Here is a 21,827-nt window from a genome sequence, read left to right as displayed (position 1 = left end):
CCACTACTGCAAACCCCCCCTGGCAGTGGTCCCTCTCGAATAAGTCTTCCTTACCATTTTACCGAGTGTCTATATAAGTTTTTGTTTAACAGGGCGGGTGTGATAGCTCATATCTGTAACCCCAGCACTTTGGGAGGCTGAAGGGCCTCCCACTGGAGGCCTGAGATTTGAGATCAGCCTGGGCAACATAGTGAGACCCTGTCTCTATGGAAAAAAAAAATAGCTGGGTGTAGTGATGTGAGCCTTTATTCCCAGCTTGGTATGGTCTGGCTGTGTCCCCACCAAATCTCACCTTGAATTGTAATAATTCCCTCAGGTTAAGGGCAGAACCAGGTGGAGGTAACTGAATCATGGAGGCGGTTTCCCCCATGCTGTTCTCGTGATAGAGAGTGAGTTCTCACGAAATCTGATGGTTTTATAAGGGCTTCCTCCTTTGCTCAGCACTCATTCTATCTCCTGCCGCCATGTGAAGAAGGATGTGTTTGCTTCCCCTTCCACCATGATTCTAAGTTTCCCGAGGCCTCCCCGGCCGGACAAAACTGTGAGTCAATTAAACCTCTTTTCTTTGTAGATTACCCAGTCTTGGGTATGTCTTTATTAGGAGTGTGAGAATACACTAATACACAGCTACTCAGGAGGCCAAGACAGGAGGATCCTTGAGCCCAGGAGGTCAAGGTTGCAGTGAGCTGTGATCATGCCACTGCACTCCAGCCTGGGCAACAGAGCAAGAATCTGTCTCTTAAAAAAACCTTATTTTTTTTTCTTTGACAGATGCTACTATGCGCTGGTCCTGGCGTAAGCCTGCCACAGGCATTCATCTCTTTACTCCTCCTAGAGAGAGAGGGACTAACATTATGTCCATTCTACAGATCAGAAAACTGACTTGCATGCAGCCACATAGCTAGTAATGTGTTGAACCCTAGAGTGTGCCATGGTGAAGTGCTCTGAGCAGAGCTTTGCACCTGGGACTTCAGGTGGTTATTGTTATTATTATTATTATAATTCCTAGCTGTCCTTGAATAAACTGAGGGACAGATCATGGCCCCAGGGGCCAGCACTGTCAAAATGAGACTGGGGCAATTTGATCAGATATCAAGGGTGGGTGATTTTCAAGGCTGGGGCCTAGGGGCTGGGATTTGGATGCTTCAATGAAGGGAGAAAAAGGATCAAGGCTGTCGCTACACTCAGTGTTGCTGGCAGCAGAGGGTTGTACAGGAAAGTGGCCCCCCAGGGCCGAGGGACAGGGTGGGGGAGGGGCAGTGAACTGGGAAGTTCAGGGTGGTGACTTTTGGCTCCCATGGTCACCTTCTCAAGCCGGCACAGGGCTTGAAGCTCACAGTACTTCTAGGGACCCACGAAATGTTTAATTTTGACTTCTTTTAAAATCAGAAGGAAAAAAAAAAGAGCATAATAATAATGAAGATATAAGAATGAATCTAGACAGGGTCATATTTGTCTTTATACCATTACTGTCATAAAAGGTAAATCTTAATACATCTTTTATGGAGGAATAGGTCTACGACGGCAAAAGTGCCTAGGGCCCATAAAAGTCATAATGTGGTCCTGAACTGGGCTTTTCTTGTGCTCTCCCAGCAGAGCAAGACTAATTCGAGACCAGGAGTGGCCCTCGCTGCCCGCGTCCCCACTTCCCTGAGTCTTGTGACTTCGGTCGAGAGGGCTCTGCCACCCTCTTGCTCCCTGGTGGCCAGGGGCTTAGATCCAGAAAGGGCAGTGAGAGCCGGCTGGTTATATTCCTGTTCCTCCCCCAGCTCCTTCAAAAAATGAGGCTGATCTACTTAGGAAAAAAGAGATTTGGAAAATTCCTGCACAGTCCGGCTAACTATGGGCTTTCAGGAAGAATAGCACTGGTACAAAGAGAAACCTGTCCATCTCCAGGGAATAATCAGCCTCGAGGAGAAATCAGCAAGTCTATTTTGTTACCTAAAGAGAAAATGAAATTTCACAATAAAACCCAGATTCCCAAAGACAAGGAAACTCTTTGAAATCCGAGTTTCAGGTCCCATCTTAAGAGTGTGGCCCAAGGTGAACAGCACCCTCCTCTGTGGCTTGCGGGATGGGTGCCACTGGTATGCTTTGGACAGGAGTTTGGGGACCTGGAGGCCTGGGGGCTGAGGGGCAAGGGTGCCGACCCCACTGCACTGTCCATACCCGAATCCTCAGGAACTAGGTTGTAAGCAGGCAGAGTGGAACTCCCCTGGGCCTGTTACCAGCACCAGGAGCCAGGCAGCATGTGGCTTCTCAGGAAAGCAAATTTGCAGAGCCATTTGCCTTACAGTCTGATCTGTGCTGCCTTTTGGGAGTGAATGTGAGCCATGTAGCTCACTGAGTTTGCCTTTTTCCATTGGCTGCCAGGAAGCTCAGATCTAAGTTCTGTGTTCAATCATGGCACCTTCCCCCAAGCAAGGCTTCCTTCCTATTCCACTTCTTCCTTAATTCCTTGGCATTTTCATGGAGCTTACTCTTATTGTGGTGACTTTTGTCTTATTGTGTTTATGTTTCTTCCTTTCAATGGCCACAGATTATCTTAGGACAAGTTTGCTGGGACCCTAATTCCACTAGTCACCCCTGCCACCTTAATCTGTCCTAAAAGAATCCCCCACCCACAGCCCCTTCTGTTCAGTTCCCCTGGCCTAGCAGACTCAGTTTCTTGCTCATAGTTTAGAGGGCAAGTATTTTTTTTTTTATATTTTTTTAATTGCATTTTAGGTTTTGGGGTACATGTGAAGAACATGCAAGATTGTTGCATAGGTACACACGTGGCAGTATGATTTGCTGCCTTCCTCCCCATCACCTATATCTGGCATTTCTCCCCATGCTGGAACCATCATCCTCAGCAAACTGACACAAGAACAGAAAATCAAACGCCGCATGTTCTCACTCATAGGTGGGTGTTGAACAATGAGGGCAAGTATTTTTTTTTAAATGCAGAGGGTCGCTGGGCACGGTGGCTCACGCCTGTAATCCCAGCACCTTGGGAGGCTGAGGTGGGCGGATCACGAGGTCAAGAGATTGAGACCATGGTGAAACCCCGTCTCTACTAAAAAATACAAAAATTATCTGGGCGTGGTGGCGTGTGCCTGTGGTCCCAGCTACTCGGGAGGCTGAGGCAGGAGAATTGTTTGAACCCAGGAGGTGGAGGTTACAGTGAGCCAAGATCGTGCCACTGCACTCCAGATTGGCGCCTGGCAACAGAGCAAGACTCTGTCTCAAAAAAAAAAAAAAAAAAAAGTAGAGGCTCTAAGTCATAAAGACGAATATTTACATACTATTAAATATCCTTTTATTTGCAAGTAACAAGAACGTGATCAAATTAGCTGAAGGAAAAAACGGGGGAGGTGGTGCTGAAAATCAATTGGTTCAGTAATTGAAAAGTGGAGAGGCTGGGCTTCAGGCACAGCTGCATCCAGGTGATCATGTAATCTGGAATCTGTATCTCTAAACTCTGCCTTCTTCTGTATTATTATTCTCAATCAGGCCCTCTCCATGCTGATGGAAGGATGGCCACGAGTAGCCCAGGCTAATTTAAAATTCTAGAGGTAGAGAGAGCTCCCTTCCAATATCGTCTGCTTGGAGTTTTGTCCAAAGAGGACTATAATTGGATCAGCTAGGTTCAGAGATTCATTTCGAAACAAATCACCATGCCAGAAGATGAATTTCACTGATACGCCAGGTTTGATTGGGTCTGTTGACATGCCCATGGTGTGGCCGAGGTCTTATTTTGAGTTTCTCCAAAGCAGACCCTAAGATGGAGATTCAGGTGCAAGTAGTTTCTTCGGGAGGTGGTCTTAGTATGGTGGGAGAGTAGAGAAGGACCAGGAAGGGAGGAAAGACATTAAAGGGAGTATTGAGGAGAAGGTAACCACTGTGGCCCACTGGGGCTCAGTCCGTCATGGAGGCTGAGTAGAGCACACCCAGAACTCCTCACGCAAGGGGTGAGAAAGCAGTGATATTTACTCACCAGCTTCCATCTCCATTAGTTTAGGGTCGCTCCTGAGACATTAACTTCTCATCTCCAGGCTTCTCCACTTAAGAATGCAAGTCTTTGAGGAAAGAAGCCACCAACCTGCATGGGAACTGCCTAGCCAAAGCCACAGGTGATGCCTGGCATGGGCCAAGGAGATATGAATGGAGGCAAGACAATGTCTGCCATAGAAAGTCAAGTCAAGCCCAGGGTGGGGGGTTCTGACACCAGCTGGTCTATGGTGATGCAGTTCTGATACCATCTTCCCAGAGGCAGCATCACACTCTGCAGGTTTAATGCACAGTCCTCAACAAGACTGTCGCCACTTCAGATGCCAGCTGCAAGTTCAGGGGTCCCCAGGCCACTGTCACATCTGACCAACTGGCCTCAAATTCAAGTCGCTGATAATTCACTAGAATGACTCACAGAATTCAGAAGTCACTCTACTTAAGGTGACAGCTGTATTATAAAGAATACAGTTCAGGACCAGACAAAGGAAGAGACACACAGGGTAAAGTCAGGGAGGGTCTCGATGCAGAGCTCCCATGCTGTCTCTTTGTGGAATCAGGACAAATCACCCTTCCACATGTCATGTGTTCACCATCCAGGAAGCTCGCCTGTTAGCTGGGCGTGGTGGCACACTCCTGCATCCCAGATACTTGGGAGGCTGAAGCAGGAGGATTGTTTGAGCCTGGGAGGTTGAAGAAGCTGCAGTGAGCCATGATTGCACCACTGCACTCCAGCCTGGGTGACAAAGTTCCTGTCTTAAAAAAAAGAAAAACTCTCCTGTGCTTCAGTGTCCAGAGTTTTTATTGGGATTTTATGACATAGGCACGATTGATGGAATCACTGGCCATGTTGATGATCTCAGTCTCTAGTCCCCTCCCCTCCTTGAGGTCAGGCTGGCTCAAAATCCCGGCACTGTAATTGAAAGGCTGATCTTTTTAGTGACCCCACCCTCCACAGCCCCCACTTTGAGTTATCTCATCTCACTAGCATCAAATCTGATGTGATTAAAGGGCCTCATGAATAACAAAGACACTTGTATTACAAACTTCCAAGGATTTAGAGTGTTCCTCCCAGGAAGCAGGGACAAAGGCTAGTCAAATTCTTTATTATACAACAAGGGTCCTCCATGGGGAGACAGGAGCACATATCTGCAGCTGAACTGTCACCTGCTCCCTGCTCCCAGCTATGTTCTACTTGGGGCAATTCAAGCCATTGATGCATTGAGGGAGAGGCCTGGGACGTCTTCCCTGTTTGGGGACTAATGCCTTAAGCATTTGCAATAGGGCTGGGCCTGCTTAGCTTGGCCCTCTATGGGGAGTCCCTGTGTGTTTTAGATGCTACAGATTTCACTCCTCTCTAGCCACCCATCTCACCCCTCCTTTCCCCAAGGTAGTGGACCAAGCTGAATCTCTCCAGACTCAGTCCGCTAAAGCTAAGGTGGCCAGTGCTATTCTTATCCCAAGGCCCAGGTGTGCAAGCAACACTTCAGCTCTTTCATTTCTGGATAGGACCTTAATTTTAATTCTAAGCTCCCATCCCCCTGGGCTGGTAGATTTATCTTCAGAATTTTTCGGTGTTTTCTCCCTACTGCCTTTGCCTGGGGCTGTGCCACCATTTTTTGCTCTTAATGCAACATCTGGCAAAGAAGGGGAAGGGTTTGATTTTGTCATTATCATCTTCATCATCCAGGTCACAGTCCCCAGGCAATCAAATCCATTCATATTTCTGCAGTAAAACACATATGCAGGCTGGGGGGTGACACGTAAGGGTAGTAAATAGCCTCACATCCATCCAGGTCAGGCTTATGTTCCAAAGAAGTTAAGGCCAAGTCAGGTATTGTGACCAGATGAGTTGCAAAAAACATTTGGATTTTAGAACTTCTGAATTTGAAATCACAAACAAGAATCATAGCACCAATAGCTCACGTTTATTGAGCACCTACTGTGTGCTGAGACATGACCTCTGTCCAGCGCTATTGCTACTGCAGTCCATGGCCACGAGAGCGTTCCTGGATCTCATCCAAGAAAGGATTTGGGGTGAGTCCATAGAGTACAGTGAAAGCAACTTTATCAGGAAAGTAAAGGAATAAAGAATGGCTACCCCATAGGCAGAGCAGCGGCACGGGCTGCTCAATTAAGAATACTTAGCATTAGTTTTTAATTATATGCAAAACAAGGGGTGGATTATTCATGAGTTTTCCAGGAAAGGGGTGGGCAATGCTCAGAACTGAGGGCTCCTCCCCCTTTTATACCATATATGGTAACTTCCTGATGTTGCCATGGCATATGTAACCTGTCATGGTGCTGGTGGGAGTGTCTCTTAGTATGCTAATGAATTATAATTAGCATATAATGAGCAGTGAGGACAACCAGAGGTCGCTCTCATCGCCATCTTGGTTTTGGTGGATTCTAGCTGGCTTCTTTACAGCAAGCTGTTTTATCAGCAAGGTCTTTATGACCTGTATCTTCTGCTGACCCGACCTCCTCTCTCACCCTGTGACTTAGAATGCCTAACCTCCTGGACATGCGACCCAGTAGGTCTCAGCCTCATTTTACCCAGCCCCTCATCAAGACGGAGTCATTCTGGTTCAAATGCCTCTGACACTATGATGGTAGGAGCTATTATTGTCCCCATTTTATAGTTGAGAACACTGAGGCACAGGCTTAGTAAGTGGCAATTTTGGCTTCAAGGCTCACGTGCTTTGCTACTAGACTGGTCCATGTAGGCTACTACCGGGCATCCATGGCTCTGTCCCTGTGGCCCCTTCTGGTCCCCAAGGGCTCTTTGCTGCTAGGACTGAACATGAGATGGAAGAACGAGGCTGGTAACTTCAGGACACACGGTCTCCTCACTCCAGATTGGGGGTCTCACATCTAATGCCCAGAGTGACCGTGGAGGTGACTTAAATGAGTGCAGCTGGCCAGATATAATACAGCAGGGGATATAGCAGCAGTGGTCGACTCGAGAGTGGAAACTTGGGAGTTCATATGCGTGGCATTCGAGGAAGGCCAAAACCTGTTTTGTTTTGTTTTTTAGTGAGAAAACAACTCCTGATTTTTAATTCAAAAAATTTTAAACGACTTTATTGAGGTATCATTTACATATCATGCTTAAAGCATGTAATTCAATGCATTTTAGTAACTATCAGCATAGCTTGATTTTAAAATATTTTCATCACCCCCAAAAGAAACCCCGTGCCACCAGCAGCCACTGCTCATTTTCCACCAATCTTCCCAGCCCCGGGCAACCACTGATCTATTTTCTGTTCCGGAATGTGCCTATTCTAGACATTTTCTATAAATGGATTTATAGAACATAGGATCTTTTATGACTGGCTTCTTTCATTCACTTCACATGCTTTCAAGCTTCAACCGTGTTGTAGCTCGTATCAGTACTTTGTTAGTTTTATGGTTAAATAATATTCCATTGTATGGATTGACCACATTTTCTTTCTTTTTTTTTTTTTTTTGCTTTTTGAGACAGGGTCTCCCTTTGTTACCCAGGCTGGAGCACACTGGCACAATCATGGCTCACTGCAGCCTCAGCCTCTCTGGGTTCAGGTGATCCTCCCACCTCAACCTCCTGAGTAGCCGGGACCACGGGTGCCACCAATCCCAGCTAGTGTTTGTATTTTTTTGTAGAGATGGGGTTTTGTCATGTTGCCCAGGCTGGTCTTGAACTCCTGGGCTCAAGCTATCTGCCTGCCTCAGCCTCCTAAAGTGCTTGGATTACAGATGTGAGGCACTGTGCCCAGCCTCATATTAATTTCTTTTTTTTTTTTTTGGAGGCAGAGGAAGTGAGGTTTGAGGTGGGACCTCCCGTGGGAAACACTCTATCCCCACATCTCAGCGTCTGCAGGGCTAGGAGGACAGCGCAGGGAGGAGAGGAGAGCAGAGGGTCCCTGATGACGAAAGAGATGGAGCAGGAGACGGGAGGCAGAGGAAGATGAAGAACAGTGGCCCGTGGCAGAGGGAGAGACACACTTAAGGAGAGAGAGAAAGGAACAGAAAGAGAGAGAGATGGAGGGAGACAGACAAAGAGAGAAGGAGAGAGACATGGAGAGACACAGAGACAGAGATGGAGAGAGAGATGGAGGGAGACAGAGACAGAGATGGAGAGAGAGATGGAGGGAGACAGAGACAGAGAAGGAGAGAGAGATGGAGGGAGGAAGAAGGAAGTGAGAGAAAAAGGAGGAAGAAGAGAGACAGGGAGCAAACAGGCTGACATTTGTTGAGCACCTGCTGTATACTAGCCCATCATCAAGTGTAATCATATGGAAGGGAAGGTCACAAACTCTCCTCAAAGCCCCTCCGCGATTCCCAGAGCCTTGTAGGCTCTCCTTCTTCTGCTCCCTCCACCTCCGTAACTTGCACTCACCTGTAGCCTTCCTCTTACCTGTCCAAGGAAGGTCCTAGGAGATCAGAGGAGAACTGAGCCCGTCCTCCGTGAGGAGCCCTATCAATGCAGGAGACCCCCAGCTCTGGCAGGATGGGAGGCCCCAAACCCTGTTCCCACCGGCTGGCTGCTGCACTCACATCTGCCTTCCTCCTTCCTTCCCTCCTCTCCCTGCCTCTTTGTGAATACATGCTGGCCTCCCAAGCCCACCTTCAAGCTCGCCTCCTCTTGGAGGCCTTTCCCCAAGCCAGGCAATGCAGACCTTTTATCTCCTTCAGGCTCTTCTCAGAGGCTGCAGCGCAGATGCCTTGAGTGGCCTGGGAGGGAATGTGGATGAGTGAGCGAGCTGGGGTTATGGTGGGAGCTATATGAGGGCAGCAGACGGGCAGGCGATGGCATCGCTGAGGGCTTGGCTGCTGCAGGCCCGCAGGAAACAGCCCAGCTCTGGCCCAGCTCCAGCTGAGGGTTGTCGAGAAGAAATGTGGACCCAGTGTTGCCAGAGTTTCTGATTTTTTATAAGAGAAGCCAAAACTCCCATATTTTAATGGAAATCCTCCAGATTTTTAAAATGTTGGCCCCAAAATATCATCTTTTTTTTTTACAGCTCTTGCCAACATCTGCAGGTTCGATTCAACCCATTAGCTGCCAGTTTTAGATGGTCGCTGGATCTATTTCTGTTTTAGCATTTGTAATAATTGATTTCACGTCACTGTTTATGTCACTCTCCTCATTAGCCTTGGAGGAATAGCCTTGCCGTATTTGTGGCTGCATCCCCTGTGGCTGGCCCCACGCTTTGCATACAGAGGATGCTTAATAAATGTTAGCTCAATGAATGAGTTGGAGTGTTAGAAGCAAATCAGTGGCCTGCAGAAGTGTCTGAAGATTCTAGAAGGGGATCGGGACCTGTCATCATGGAGGCGACAGCCAGTGAGACTTCCGGAGGTAGGACGTATGGGGCAGGCCCCGTCATGTTCCCCTGTCCGCTGGGATGAAAATCATTCGTTATTTAAATTCCGACACATTCTTCGCATGTTGCTAGAAGCCTGGACTGAGGGAGTCTGCAGGCCATCGGGCCTTTCATACAAATGAGCCTGGCCCCAGGCACAGGGCCAACTAGAAATTGGGCTTTGGGGAGGTGGGAAGAGGTAAGAATTTTAATAAGTTCAATAAAAATTGGAAGTAAAATCTACGCTGGAGGAACTGCTGGTTTCTGGCAGTTTTAAGGGACTTAGTGGAGTAGGTGTAGCAAGGGATGCTGGGAATGTCAGGGCCTGGTCTCCGGGGAAATGCCAGGAGGTCGGGACACGACTGCAAGGCCCAGGCTGGGACCTAGCCGGAAGGCTGAACTCTGAGGGGCGTGGCCAGGAAGTGGCTGGCCTCAGGGGGCGTGGCCTCAGGAGGAAGCCGAGCGGGTGGGCGGGGCCGCCAGAGATCCTCAGGGTGGACGCGCTGCAGGTACTCTCCTCCTGGTGGCCAGTAGACAGATATAGGATCCCGGAGTGGGTTAGGTGGGGAACCCAGCGGGGAAACTGAGGCCAAAGCCCTGTTGCAGGGAAAAGGCTGGGCTCCTGGAGTCGCTAACACACAGTGGGCAAGGGCTCAGTGGGGAGAGTCTAACTCCAGTCTGTCCAGCCACCAGAAGCAGCCAGGCTCTGAGGACTACCCACCACAGCTCATGGGGTAGCGCTCACTGATCTGCCCTGCCCCTGAGCCATCCACGTGGGAGCCAGGTCCACACTCTGCCTCCCAGTGGTTCCTACCTCTTTGCCAATGTGCCAGGCCCTTTCCTCAGGCATCTCACCCCCATTTTAGAGATGAGGAGAAGGAGGCCCAGAGAGGTTAACTAACTTGCCTGAGGTCACACAGTGTGAGTGGGAGAGCTGGGCCGAGAGCCGTGCAGTGCCTGCCTGCCCAAGCCCTGCCTCACCTGCCGTGCTCTGAACTGAGCCTGTGCATTGATCTGAGTGGGCGTTTATTCCTGCCCCTCCTCCTAGAGCATGAGCCTTAGGGCAGGACTTGGTCTGTCCGGGTCATTCCTGTATCCCTAGTACCACAGGCACCAAGTTGGCCTCTGTAAATACTTGTTGAAGGAATGAGTGTTACAGAAACTCTGGTAGGAGAGGATTGGAAGACACATCTGAATCTTTCTGACCCTTCAAATAGGCACTCTCTCCTCTGCCCCTGGGCCAGGGTGGGCCAAGCAGGGGGGTTGGTGTGAGCTGCATTCATCAGCCTGAACCCTCTAATAAATGCTTCACTGTAGGTCTAGAAAAGTGAAAGTGAGGACTAGGTGCGGTAGCTTATGCTTGTGATCCCAGCACTTTGGGAGGCTGAGGCAGGAGGATCACCTGAGGTCAGGAATTTGACACCAGCCTGGCCAACGTGGTGAAACCGTGTCTCTACTAAAAATACATCAATTAACTGGGCTTGGTGGTGTGCGTCTTTAGTCCCAGCTACTCGGAAGGCTGAGGCAGGAGAATGGCTTGAACCTGGCTGGCAGAAGTTGCAGTGATCCAAGATCACACCACTGGACTCCAGCCTGGGTGACTGAGTAAGACTCTACCTCAAAAAAAAAAAAAAAAAAGGAAAAGTGAAAGTGAGAGCCTGCATTTGGGTAGGGGTGGAGGGCAGATTGCCCAGGTGTGGATCCTGGCCTCAACACCAGGTATGTGCCTTTGGTCAAATTCTCCATCTTCCCTCAGCCTCAGTTACACCTTCTCCAAAGTGGGATAATAGACTGCTGGAGGGGTTGTGGAGATTGAAGGAGTGAGCACATATAAAGTGCTTAGCACGGCACTTGGTACATGATTGGCTCTGAGGATGATGACTGTAACAGAATCGGTAATATCATGGCAGCTCTGAGACTTTCATGGTATGTAAGTATGTCATGATTTGGTATTACAGTGACACTGTATGTAGTTCATGTAATGGGGGAGAAGATGCGGACAAGATCAGTTACAGAAAGGGAAGGACGTATCTGTGTGTGAGAGGACAGAGAGAAAGGGGCAGGAGAGATATACAGAGAAAAGCAGCGGTGAAAAGTAGAAAGAGACACAGGAAGGCAGAACTAGAGAGTCACACGCAGAGAGAAACAGAAACTAAGAGTGTATTTGGCCAGATACGGTGGCTCACACCTGTAATCCCAGCACTTTGGGAGGCCAAGATGAGAAGATCACTTGAGCTCAGGAGTTTGAGACCAGCCTGGGCAACACAGTGAGACCCCATCTCTAAAAAAAATAAAAGAAAAAGTTAGCTGGGCATAGTGGTGTGCACCTGTGGTCATAGCTGCTCAGGAGGCTGAGGCAAGAGTATTACTTGGGGAGTTTGAGGCTGCAGTGAGCCGTGATTGCACCACTGCACTCTAGCCTGAGGGACAGAACAAGACTCTGTCTCAAAAAAAGAAAAGAGAAAAGAAGTACATTTATGGCCAGTGATTAGAGCACAGATATATGTATATGGAGATACATACTATATATATATATATATATATTTTATATATATATATATTTTATATATATATATATATTTTATATATATATATATATTTTATATATATATGTATGGGGGGAGAGAGAGAGAGAATGAGAATGAGAGAGAAAGAGGTGTCCCTGCCCTGCTGTTGACATTTATCCAGTACAGCCACTTCCACCTCTACTCCCCACTAGGTGGCAGTGGTTTGAACCCCCCAGGGCCTAAGAAGCCCTATAGGACTCTCAGCCAGGATTGGATGTCAGGTGATGCTGGGGCAGGGGACCCTTCCCAAGGTGACCAAAAGAGTATCAAGCCAAAGGAATCTGGGGATGATTCTCAGTCAATCCAGGAAAACACACTCCAAGGTCCAGGTCAGGAGTTGGATGACAGAGGGCCAGAAGCCTGGCAGACCTAGAGCACAGTGGGGTTGAGGTTGAGGGAAGTAAGAGACATCGCAGGAGATGGCTGGCCTGGAGCCCAGTGTGGCCAGGAGCCCAGAGTGTAGGGGTGTGCTGGACTGGCTCACAGAAGAATGCATGGGGCTGGTGCCATCTTGGTCTCAGGCACCAGACGTTACAGCTGACCCCAAGTCTAGGGAGACCTCACAGCACAAACCTGTCTCCCAAACCAAGCCCTGAGCCTTGTGGCAGGGACCATATTCTGTTCATCTCTGTGTCTCTGGAGCCCAGTAGGACTCAGTGGGAGCCTCTGTGAATGTTTTCAGATGAAGGAATTACTGGGTAGAGTTGTGGTGTCGGAGGTGGCCCCCACCCATGGGCCTGGCTCCTTCCTGAGGCCAGAATGCAGCCAGCAGGGAGAGCCCTGGACCTGGAGAGCAGGGCTTCATCCTCAGCTTTGTAGGCTGATGTTCAGAGCTTTCCTGGGAATTCACACGAGGGCTTTGTGACTTCCATTTTGCTGCATCAAAGCCTGTTGGGTCTCATGTCTGGGTTCTGGTTCTCATGTCCAAGGGGTGGGAATTTGTTCAATCTGAGGGGAAACCATATTTTTCTAAAGGTCATTGTGCAATTCCATCTCTCAACATTTCTCTCGGTGGTGGCTGCAGGTGGGCACAGGGGAGAGCAGCCACCATTGAGAAGATTAAGTCCAGTTGATGACTTTGACTTTTGGGTGTTTTGCTGAGAGTTGCAGGGCTGTGGCTGTCCGAGGAGAGAGGCAGTAAAGGGCTGCGTTGAGCCCGCCTCTGACTGTCTCTACGTCGCCTCCATGTCATAGTGTTCTTAGTGGATTTCTTTGCTTTTTGCCTTGATAGCATCCTTTCTTCCTCCTTCAGCTTAGAACACAGTGATTTTCCTTTGGAAACCTTCTCTCTTCCACTCTCATGCCATGTTTACTGTGCCCCACCCCACTGCAGAGGTGGCCCCACAGCCCAGCCAATCAAAACATCATCTTCTTGCCCACAGTGATTGGTTCAGGGATGAGGCTGTGATAGAGATCAAGGCAATGAGATTCAGTTCTAGGATGTTTGTAGCAACTGCTGGAACACCAGAAACGCCCTTTTTAAAGATGAGAGGATGTAAACTGGGAGCTGATGGAGTCACCATATGGAGGGAATCTGCCAGAGAATGAGGCCAACAGAAAGCAGTGCTTGAGAAAGGAAGAGACAGATTCGTGACCTCATCTGTGAGCACCTGGATCATGCTCTGTTTAATGCCAAATGATCCATAGGCCTTTCCATTGCATGAGTTAATTTATTTCCTCCATGTTAAAATCCAGTTTGAGCTATGTGGTCACCACTTCTGATTATGAGTCCTAACACAGTTGGGCTAGGCTTAGCCATAAACTACTGTGGGTCTTCAATAAGGGTAGGTAGGAGAAGCTGAGCCAGGGCTACAGGAACTCCTTGGACTATTGGATCTCTTTGTCCTGCCCCAATATGAGGAGCTTGGGCTCTCTTTTGGCTGTCATCTCTAAATACAATAGTTCTCTGAGTCAAGTCAGGCCTTTAGACTGGGGCCCCCTGTTGCCAGGCCTAGCTGTGCCTCTGGGATGTCAGTGGCACATTTAGTAAGTGCTGGAGTTGGCAGAAATAAATTCAACTTACAATAAATGTAACTGGGTTAAATTCGTTGGTTAAAAGTCAGAACTCTTGGGTTATAGAAATAAAAACAGCAAGGTCCAGCCATACAAGAGGCACACTTTAAAAGACATAGAAAAGTGGATGAGAGAAGAATGGGGAAAGATATGCCTGAAAAGAATGAACTAAATAAAGCTGAGTTAACAGTTTTGTTATCTGATTCAATAGATTTTTTTTCTTGTAAAAATAGGACATTTCACAAATTTGCATGTCAACCTTCCATAGGGGCCATGTGAATCTTCCCTGTATCATCCCAATTTTAATATATTCACCGCTGAAATGAGCACTGAGTATAATTTGAGATCAAAAGGTTATAAGAGAGCAAATAAGGAAATTATAGGTGGGTAAAAAGATAACCAAAAAAGAAAAAATATATCCATCATAAGCATATATTTTCTAACAACAAAAACTTTATAACAAGCAATACTGGCAGAACCTCAGGAAGAAACAGATAAATCAGCAATGATAGAGATTTTTTAACACACACACACATCTCAGAAACTAATGGAGAAACAGACAAAAAAGTAAGCTGAGCTACTGAACAATACATGAATAAGCTTAGATTATTAACTACATATAGAACTCGATTTCCTCCACCTCTCAGAAAACCCTAGAGAAGATGTGTTTATTTCAAGTACACACATATAGAACATAAACAAAATATGTTGGAGCCAGGAATTGAACTCAGCTCGCTGTTTTCAAAGCTCTATATTATTCTGCGTCATGTGTGTGTCTGTGTGTATGGGGAACGTAAGCATTGGCTGCAGCCAGGCTGAGGTTCAAGATTTGGGAGACTAGTGTCAGGAGGGGTAGTTAGGTGTCAAGACCAAATGCATGGCCTGGTTTGGGCCATGGGCACGGCTCCCCCAGCAGACCCAGGAGAGGACCAACCAGCCCCAGAGCCATTTTGCCTGCCCTGGTCAGGCCTGGCCCAGGACCCACTGCCGTATTTGCCAAATGCGTGACAATAATTGCCATGGCCGTAGCAACTTAAGACAACACACATTTCTTAGCTCACAATTCTGTGGACAGCAGTCCTGGCTTGACTTAAGTCGGTGCTCTGTACTAGGCTGCAGTCAGGGCGCTGGCCAGAGCTGAGCTCCCCTTTAGAACCCATCTGGAGGAAGGATCTGTTTGACGCTCACATGGTTGTTGGGAGATTTTGGTTCCTTTGGTTTCTTGCGGGGCTTCAGTTTCTTGCTGGCTGTTGGCTGGAGGCCACCCTTAGCTTAAGGAGGTCACCTTCAGTTCCTTGCCTTGTGGACCCCAAATGTGGCTACTTACTTCATTAAGTCATCAAGAGGGCAGCCTCCTGGCAAGAGAAGTGTCACAATCTTACATAATCTGATATAACATAGTCATCCTGTTACCACTGCCATATCCTATTGATTACTGCAATAAAGAGGAAAGAATTACATTAGGGCATGGGATCACCTTAGAGCTGCTCCTTCGTAACCTTAGTGAACGCCAGCCTGGCAGGCTTGGCAGACAGTGTCCTGTGACTAGAACGCTGAATGGTGTGCAACCCATCCGTTTGGGTTGGGTCACCTCTGAGAGTGTCGAGACCGCGAGGCCATTGGCTTCTCTAGGCTTCTTCTCAGAATCTCTGGCTCCTCAGAGTGGATGAATCTACTCTGGCATTTCTGAAGCCCGGGGAATATGGCCTCCAAGTTGCCACAGTCACCTTTGCGGAAGGGACTGGAATCTGAGCCCTGAGATAGTAACAAATAACAAGACGTGGGTATCTGGGGGGAAGAATGGCTCAAGCAATGGAAATAGCGAGTGCAAAGGCCCTGGGGCAGGAATAAGCTTGGGAGCATGCAAGGTACAAGAAAGAGAGGGAAAGAGAGGCGGGGAGTGAGGTCAGGGATGGAGACGTAGATTTCCATAGCCGTGGCTTAATCTATCAGTGCACTACCGGGAGACTTTTAGAGTGTCTCCAGTCCTCTGCTATAGTGAATATCCTTGTCCATAAATTTTGCCCACACTTGCAAATATGTGAGGGTAAATTCCTAGAGGTGGAATTGCTGGGTCAAAAGGAATGTGCATTGTTATTTGGATAGCCATTGCTAATTCACTCGCCTTCCTCCCAGACCTGACACTCCCACTGCCCCTTTCTCTTTTTTTTATTAATTTTTTTGAGACAAAGTCTTATTCTGTCACCCAGGCTGGAGTGCAGCGGCACAGTCTCGGCTCGCTGCAACCTCTGCCTCCTGGGTTCAAGCGATTCTCGTGCCTCAGCCTGCTGAGTAGCTGGGATTACAGGCACGTACCACCACACCTGGCTAATTTTTGTATATATATATTTTAAATAGAGATGGGGTTTCACTGTGTTGGCCAGGCTGATCTCGAACTCCTGAACTCAGGTGATCTGCCCACCTTGGCCTTCCAGAGTGCTGGGATTACAGGCATGAGCCACCGTGCCCAGCCTCCCACTGGCCCTTTCCGAGAATCCTCCATGCCTGTGACGTCCTTGGTCCCTGCCTGGGCTGGCATCCTGGACTCCCAGCCCCTCCCTGCAGAAGGCTGTCGGACGCCGCAGATGGCAGGGGAGTCTAAGAGCCCCTAAGCGGACACTTTCCCTTGATGGAAATTCTCCACGTTGGGAAAATTCTTTCCACCAACAGTCTTTTCTGTGTGCTTTTCCCAGCATCAGAAACTCCCCAATGGCTCTTCTGAGACAATGTGTGAGTTTGCATTTACCCACAATTTGTCTCTGGGAAGGTGGAGGGTTGGCAGAATCTGCCAGAGGACAGAAAACAGAGAACACCTTGTCTGGAAGGGGGAGATGGTGTCCCCTCGTTACTGCCCATGTGACATTGCAGGGGCTGGAAAGGCTGGGCGCTTGAGGACCTGCTGAGATAGAGCTATGTGAGAGTCAGTCGGCATTTACTGAACACCTACTGTGTGGCTCCTGCAACTCTTCCTGCCCGGCCAGGCCTGATTCAGGACTAGGGCAGGGCTAGTGTGAGCCTGTGACCTGGGGTCTCTGCAGCTGCACACCTGAGCCTCGTCAGGGTAGGCAGGTGTAGATTGGGGGAGCCTCAGCCCAGGCTGCTCACCCAGGGCCTCCTTAGATCCACCCCTTCCTCCAGAGCCTCCGCTTCTCTTGCCTCTGTTCCTCAGCAGCTTGCAAAACCAGCTGAGCGTTAATCTCTGGTGATCAAAGGGGCCTCCTAGTCCTAAGCCCAGCTCTGAGCTGGAGGGAGCCCCTGCTGGGAGCACCTGCCAGAGTCACAGGTCTTCCTCAGAAGAAAGGCAGGATGGCTGGGTGTGGCAGCTCACATCTATAATACCAGCATTTTGGGAGGCTGAGATGGGAGAACTGCTTGAGGCCAAGAGTTCCAGACAAGCCAGGCCAAAACAACGAGACCCTGTTTCTGCACAAAAATGAACAAAATTAGCTGGGCATGGTGGTGCACGCCTGTGGTCTCAGTTACTCAGAAAGCTGAGATGGGAGGATCGCTTGAGCCCAGGAGTTTGAGGCAGGAGTGAGCTATGATCTGCCACTGCACTCCAGCCTAGGTGACAGAGTGAGACTCTAACTCTCGAAAGAAAAAAAGTAGGCCGGGTGCAGTGGCACAGGCCTGCAATCCCAGCTCTTAGGGAGGCAGAGGCAGGAGGGTAGCTTGAGCCCAGGAGTTCAAGACTGCCTGGACGATATAGTGAGACCTCGTTCTCCACAAAAAAAGGAAAAAAAAAGTAAATAAGATAAATAAAGAGGGATAGAAAACCAACTCCTGCTCAAGGAATGTAACAGATGAGAAGTGATGGTCTTCAGCAGGGACTCCAGGGCCAGCGGGAGCAGAGACAGTGAGGTCTGGGCCAGGCAGTGAGACGCAGGAGACGCCCTGAGCTGCCAGGGCCCTGCCCTCTCTACCCCGAGATTCGCTCAGCCCCAGGAAATCTCACAGCTGCTTACCCCGATGGAGCTCTTGGCACTCTCTGGAGGGTGAATGGGGCACGCTGCTGAGACCCTCCTCCATGCTTCACTGCATGACCTCGCTCCGGCTTAGTCCACCTATCACTCTGGCCACCATATACTTGGATCCTGTCCCAGAACAGAGGTGGGCCCACCAGAGCCAGACACTACCATGGAAGATGTCTGGGCCCCTCTATGAGCCACCCCCTAGAGCCAGAGGTCAGGAGAACACCAAGGGCCTGCAGAGACACAGAGCCAGCATGCACTTCCAAATGGGATAAGCCCGATGGGGTCACTCCTACCCCTCCCACAACTCCAGACCATCTCGTGGGTCCTCACAGCAACAGTGCCACCTCTCACCCGCCTCTCAGCCTCCACACTCCTTCCCTGCCCTGGGCCTGAAACTGTGAACACACTTGGTCTCTTCCTGCCTCACCATTCTCTCCATCTGGGGCTCTCTCCCTCCAGAACCTTCACAGTTTTCAGGTCTCAGCTTAAATGTCACCTGCTCGGGGGGCCCACCCTGATTTCCTTGGCTAAACTAATTGACTCCATCATTATCTTCCATAGCCCCTTCTTTGCCTTCATAGCATTTATTAAACCATGAATTTTAAAAGGTATTTTTATAGAGATGGGGTCTTACTGTGTTGCCCAGGCTGGTTTTGAATTCCTGGCCTCAAGCGATCCTCCTGCCTTGGCCTCCCAAAGTGCTGGGATTACAGGCATGAGCCACCGTGCCTGGCCAAACTCTGAATTTAAATGTGTATGCTTATTTCCCATCTTCCTTCATAAGACTATCAGCTCCTTGAGGGCAGGGACCGTTTTGTCTTATATACTCCTTTATTTCCTGAACCATGAAGACAGCCTGTCTTCCAGAAAGTGCTTGATAAATATTTGCTGAATGAATGAATGAATGAATGAGTGGAAGAGACTGTGATGGAATGGTAAAACACCTGGACTTGGAGTTGGCAGACCTGGACTCAAATATACTCCTTCCTTGCTGTGTTACCCTGGGTGAGTTGCTTTACCTCTCTGAGCTTTACCCTCTCATTTTTCAAATAGGGTATAATGAAACCTAGCCTTTCTGGGCTAAGGCAAGGATTACACAGGACAAGGCATGGTCGAGTGCTTTACAAACTGTTAAGTGCTGGGGAAAGGAGAGACTGTCAGTTTTGGCTCTCTGGAAGTTTTTCCGGGTGGCCACTCATCCTCTCATTTTCTCAGTGTTCAGGCAGCTTTGTTAGTTCCTGGGCAGTGAAACTAATTGGATGGAACACCAGTGTCCCCGCAGGGAAGCGTGGAAGCTCAGAGCACTTAACTGGCCAGAAGAGTGGGATTTGCATTTCAGCGAATGAGACCAGAGGGATGGAAGGTAGTTTTGGCAGGAATGTTCTCGAGGTGGCTTACAAAGGGGTCGGTTCTGTGCTGAGGCAGAAGGACTGAGCTGGCGGGGGTGAGGTGGGGCCTGACCCTGCAGGCGCGGACCTGTCACAGGTGTCGTCTCTGCAGATCAGGGTCCTCCGAGAGCAAAACAGGAGGAGACGGGGAGGCCTACCTTGGAGACGCGAATACAGTGGCTATTCCTGCTTGTCCCTTGGGGAGATTTAACTAGACATCTTGGAGAGGGGGGAGGGAGAGAGAGGCAGATGCAGAACAGTGGCAGACAGAGAGCAAGATACAAAAATGAGAGAGAGAGGTGGAGAGAAAGAAGTCCCAGGGAGGGGGAGCTCGGCCAGTGTCTCTCGTGAGTGCAAACCACAGAAGGAAATTAAGACAGGCTTCCTCGGGGTGCTGCACACTCCCCACTGATCTCAGAGCCCCACCTTGCCTTTCATTTTCTTGTAGAGACAGGGTTTCCCTATGTTACCCAGGCTGATCTTGAACCCCTGGCCTCAAGCAATCCTCCTGCCTTGGCCTCCCAAAATGCTGGGATTACAGGAGTGAACCATTACGCCTGGCCCCCTACACCTTTTTTTTTTTTTTTTTTGAGATGGAGTCTTGCTCTGTTGCCCAGGCTGGAGTGCAGTGGTGCAATCTCAGCTGACTGCAACCTCCGCCTCCTGGGTTCAAGCAATTCTCCTGCCTCAGCCTCCCACGTAGCTGGGACTACAGGCATGGGCCACCATGCCCAGCTAATTTTTGTATTTTTTAGTAGAGATGGGGTTTCACCATGTTGCCCAGGCTGGTCTCAAACTCCTGGTCTCAACTGATCTGCCCGCCTCAGCCTCCCAAAATGCTGGGATTACAGGCATCAGCCACCTCTCCTGGCCACCCCCCATGCCTTTTTTCATGCAAGCATCTTGCCTTAAAGAGTGTGTGTCTAGTATTTATGGACATTTATCTTTCCACGTGGGCCCCCAAAGTTGAGTCAACTCCTTCCTCTGGTGCCCACTCAAAGAGAGACCAATCAGTTGCCAGGCTGGAAGAAAGCTGGGCTTGAACTCCCAAGAGAAAGATGCCTAGGTGACACCTCCCTGGGGGATTCCCTGGCCTGTCAGAGACTCTTTTAGAGTGCACCCCTACATTCAGATGGGAGCCACCACCCCACTTCTCACCCAGCTCTGCGTCTCTCCCCGTACATCTGTCTGCACTGTGCCCTGGTGACCATTGCCACATCTGCATGCCACAGGTGCGCCGCTCACTTCACATTTTCTCTAAATCACTCACTTTTTTTGCAACCTAAATTCATTCAGAAAGGAATATTCAGATCACCACCAGAAACGAAAAGCCAGTATCACTTGCAATAAATAGAAAAGAACTGTAAAAAAGAAATTACCATTGTAAAAACGTTGCTGAAGAGCCGGGATTGACAGCTCATGCCTGTCATCCCAGCACTTTGAGAGGCTGAGGCAGGATCACTTGAGCCAAGGAGTTGGAGACCAGCCTGGGCAACATAGGGAGACCCTGTCTCTACAAAAACCAAAACTATGAGCTGGGCATGGTGGTGAGCACCTGTGGTCCCAGCTACTCAGGAGGCTGAGGTGGGAGGCCCACTTGAGCCCAGGAGTTTGAGGCTTCAGTGAGCTGTGATCGCACCACTACACTCTAGACTCAGTGAGAGAGCAAGACCCTTCCTGAAAAATGAAATAAAATAAAAAACATTCATGAAGAATCTAAAACAGTGGATTCAATGGGGGATTAGTCTGTCTCCACTGCCCCTGCCCTCAAGAATATTTGGCCAATATTTGGAGACATTTCTGGTTTTTATGACTGGGGGTATGTGGGGTGGAGGGTGCATATTCCTGGCAACCAGTAGGTCAAGGCCAGGGATGTGCTAAGCCTCTGCTAGCACCCAGGACAGCCTCGACATCAAACCTTCTTTGTCCCCAAATGCCAGTAGTGCTGAGGTTTAGAAATCCTGCTCTAAAATGAGCTTAAGCACCCCAGAGGGGTGAGCCCCACACTTTGGGCAGCTGTGACCTAGTTAATTCCTCCTTCTCCTTCTCAGGATCCGCTGAAACATCCTGCCTCTGGGAAGCCTTCCCTGACCCCCAGAGCAGAGGACCCAGCTGTAGGCTTCAGCTCCAGGGGCCCCTGTACCTCCCGAGCCCTGACTCCTGAAGGGTGATTTCTTGTGATGTCTGCCTCTTCCACTGGAGAGAAGCTCCCAGTGGGTAGGGGCCATGTCTGTTCCGTTGGTCTCTCTCTCTCTCTCTCTCTCTCTTTTTTTTTTTTTGGAGACCGAGTCTCATTGTCACCCAGGCTGGAGTGCAATGGTGTGATCTTGGCTCACTGCAACCTCCGTCTCCTGCGTTCAAATGATTCTCCTGCTGGGATAGTAGCTGGGATTACAGGCGTGTGCTACCATGCCCGGCTAATCTTTGAATTTTTAGTAGAGATGGAGTTTCACCATGTTGTCCAGGCTGGTCTCAAACTCCTGACCTCAGGTGATCCATGCACCTCTGCCTCCCAAAGTGCTGGGGTTACAGGCTTGTACCACTGCGCCTGGC

General features: G+C 49.2%; 1 protein-coding gene and 1 non-coding gene across 4 annotated transcripts in view; one reads left to right on the top strand and one right to left on the bottom strand.

Annotated features, from left to right (window-relative positions):
* GSG1L (GSG1 like) overlaps positions 1–21,827 on the top strand; it is a 271,431-nt gene that overhangs the window by 187,047 nt on the left and 62,557 nt on the right. The gene's annotated exons all lie outside the window — the stretch shown is intronic.
* On the bottom strand, positions 14,136–14,238 carry LOC135269206 (U6 spliceosomal RNA). Its single transcript, XR_010337497.1, has one exon. It is a non-coding gene; the product is annotated as a U6 spliceosomal RNA (small nuclear RNA).

This window comes from Aotus nancymaae, unplaced genomic scaffold (assembly GCF_030222135.1).
Source record: "Aotus nancymaae isolate 86718 unplaced genomic scaffold, 86718_ANA_hifiasm-v0.15.2.pri h1tg000049l, whole genome shotgun sequence".
Taxonomy (NCBI): domain Eukaryota; kingdom Metazoa; phylum Chordata; class Mammalia; order Primates; family Aotidae; genus Aotus; species Aotus nancymaae.
This window is presented reverse-complemented; position numbering and strand designations above follow the sequence as displayed.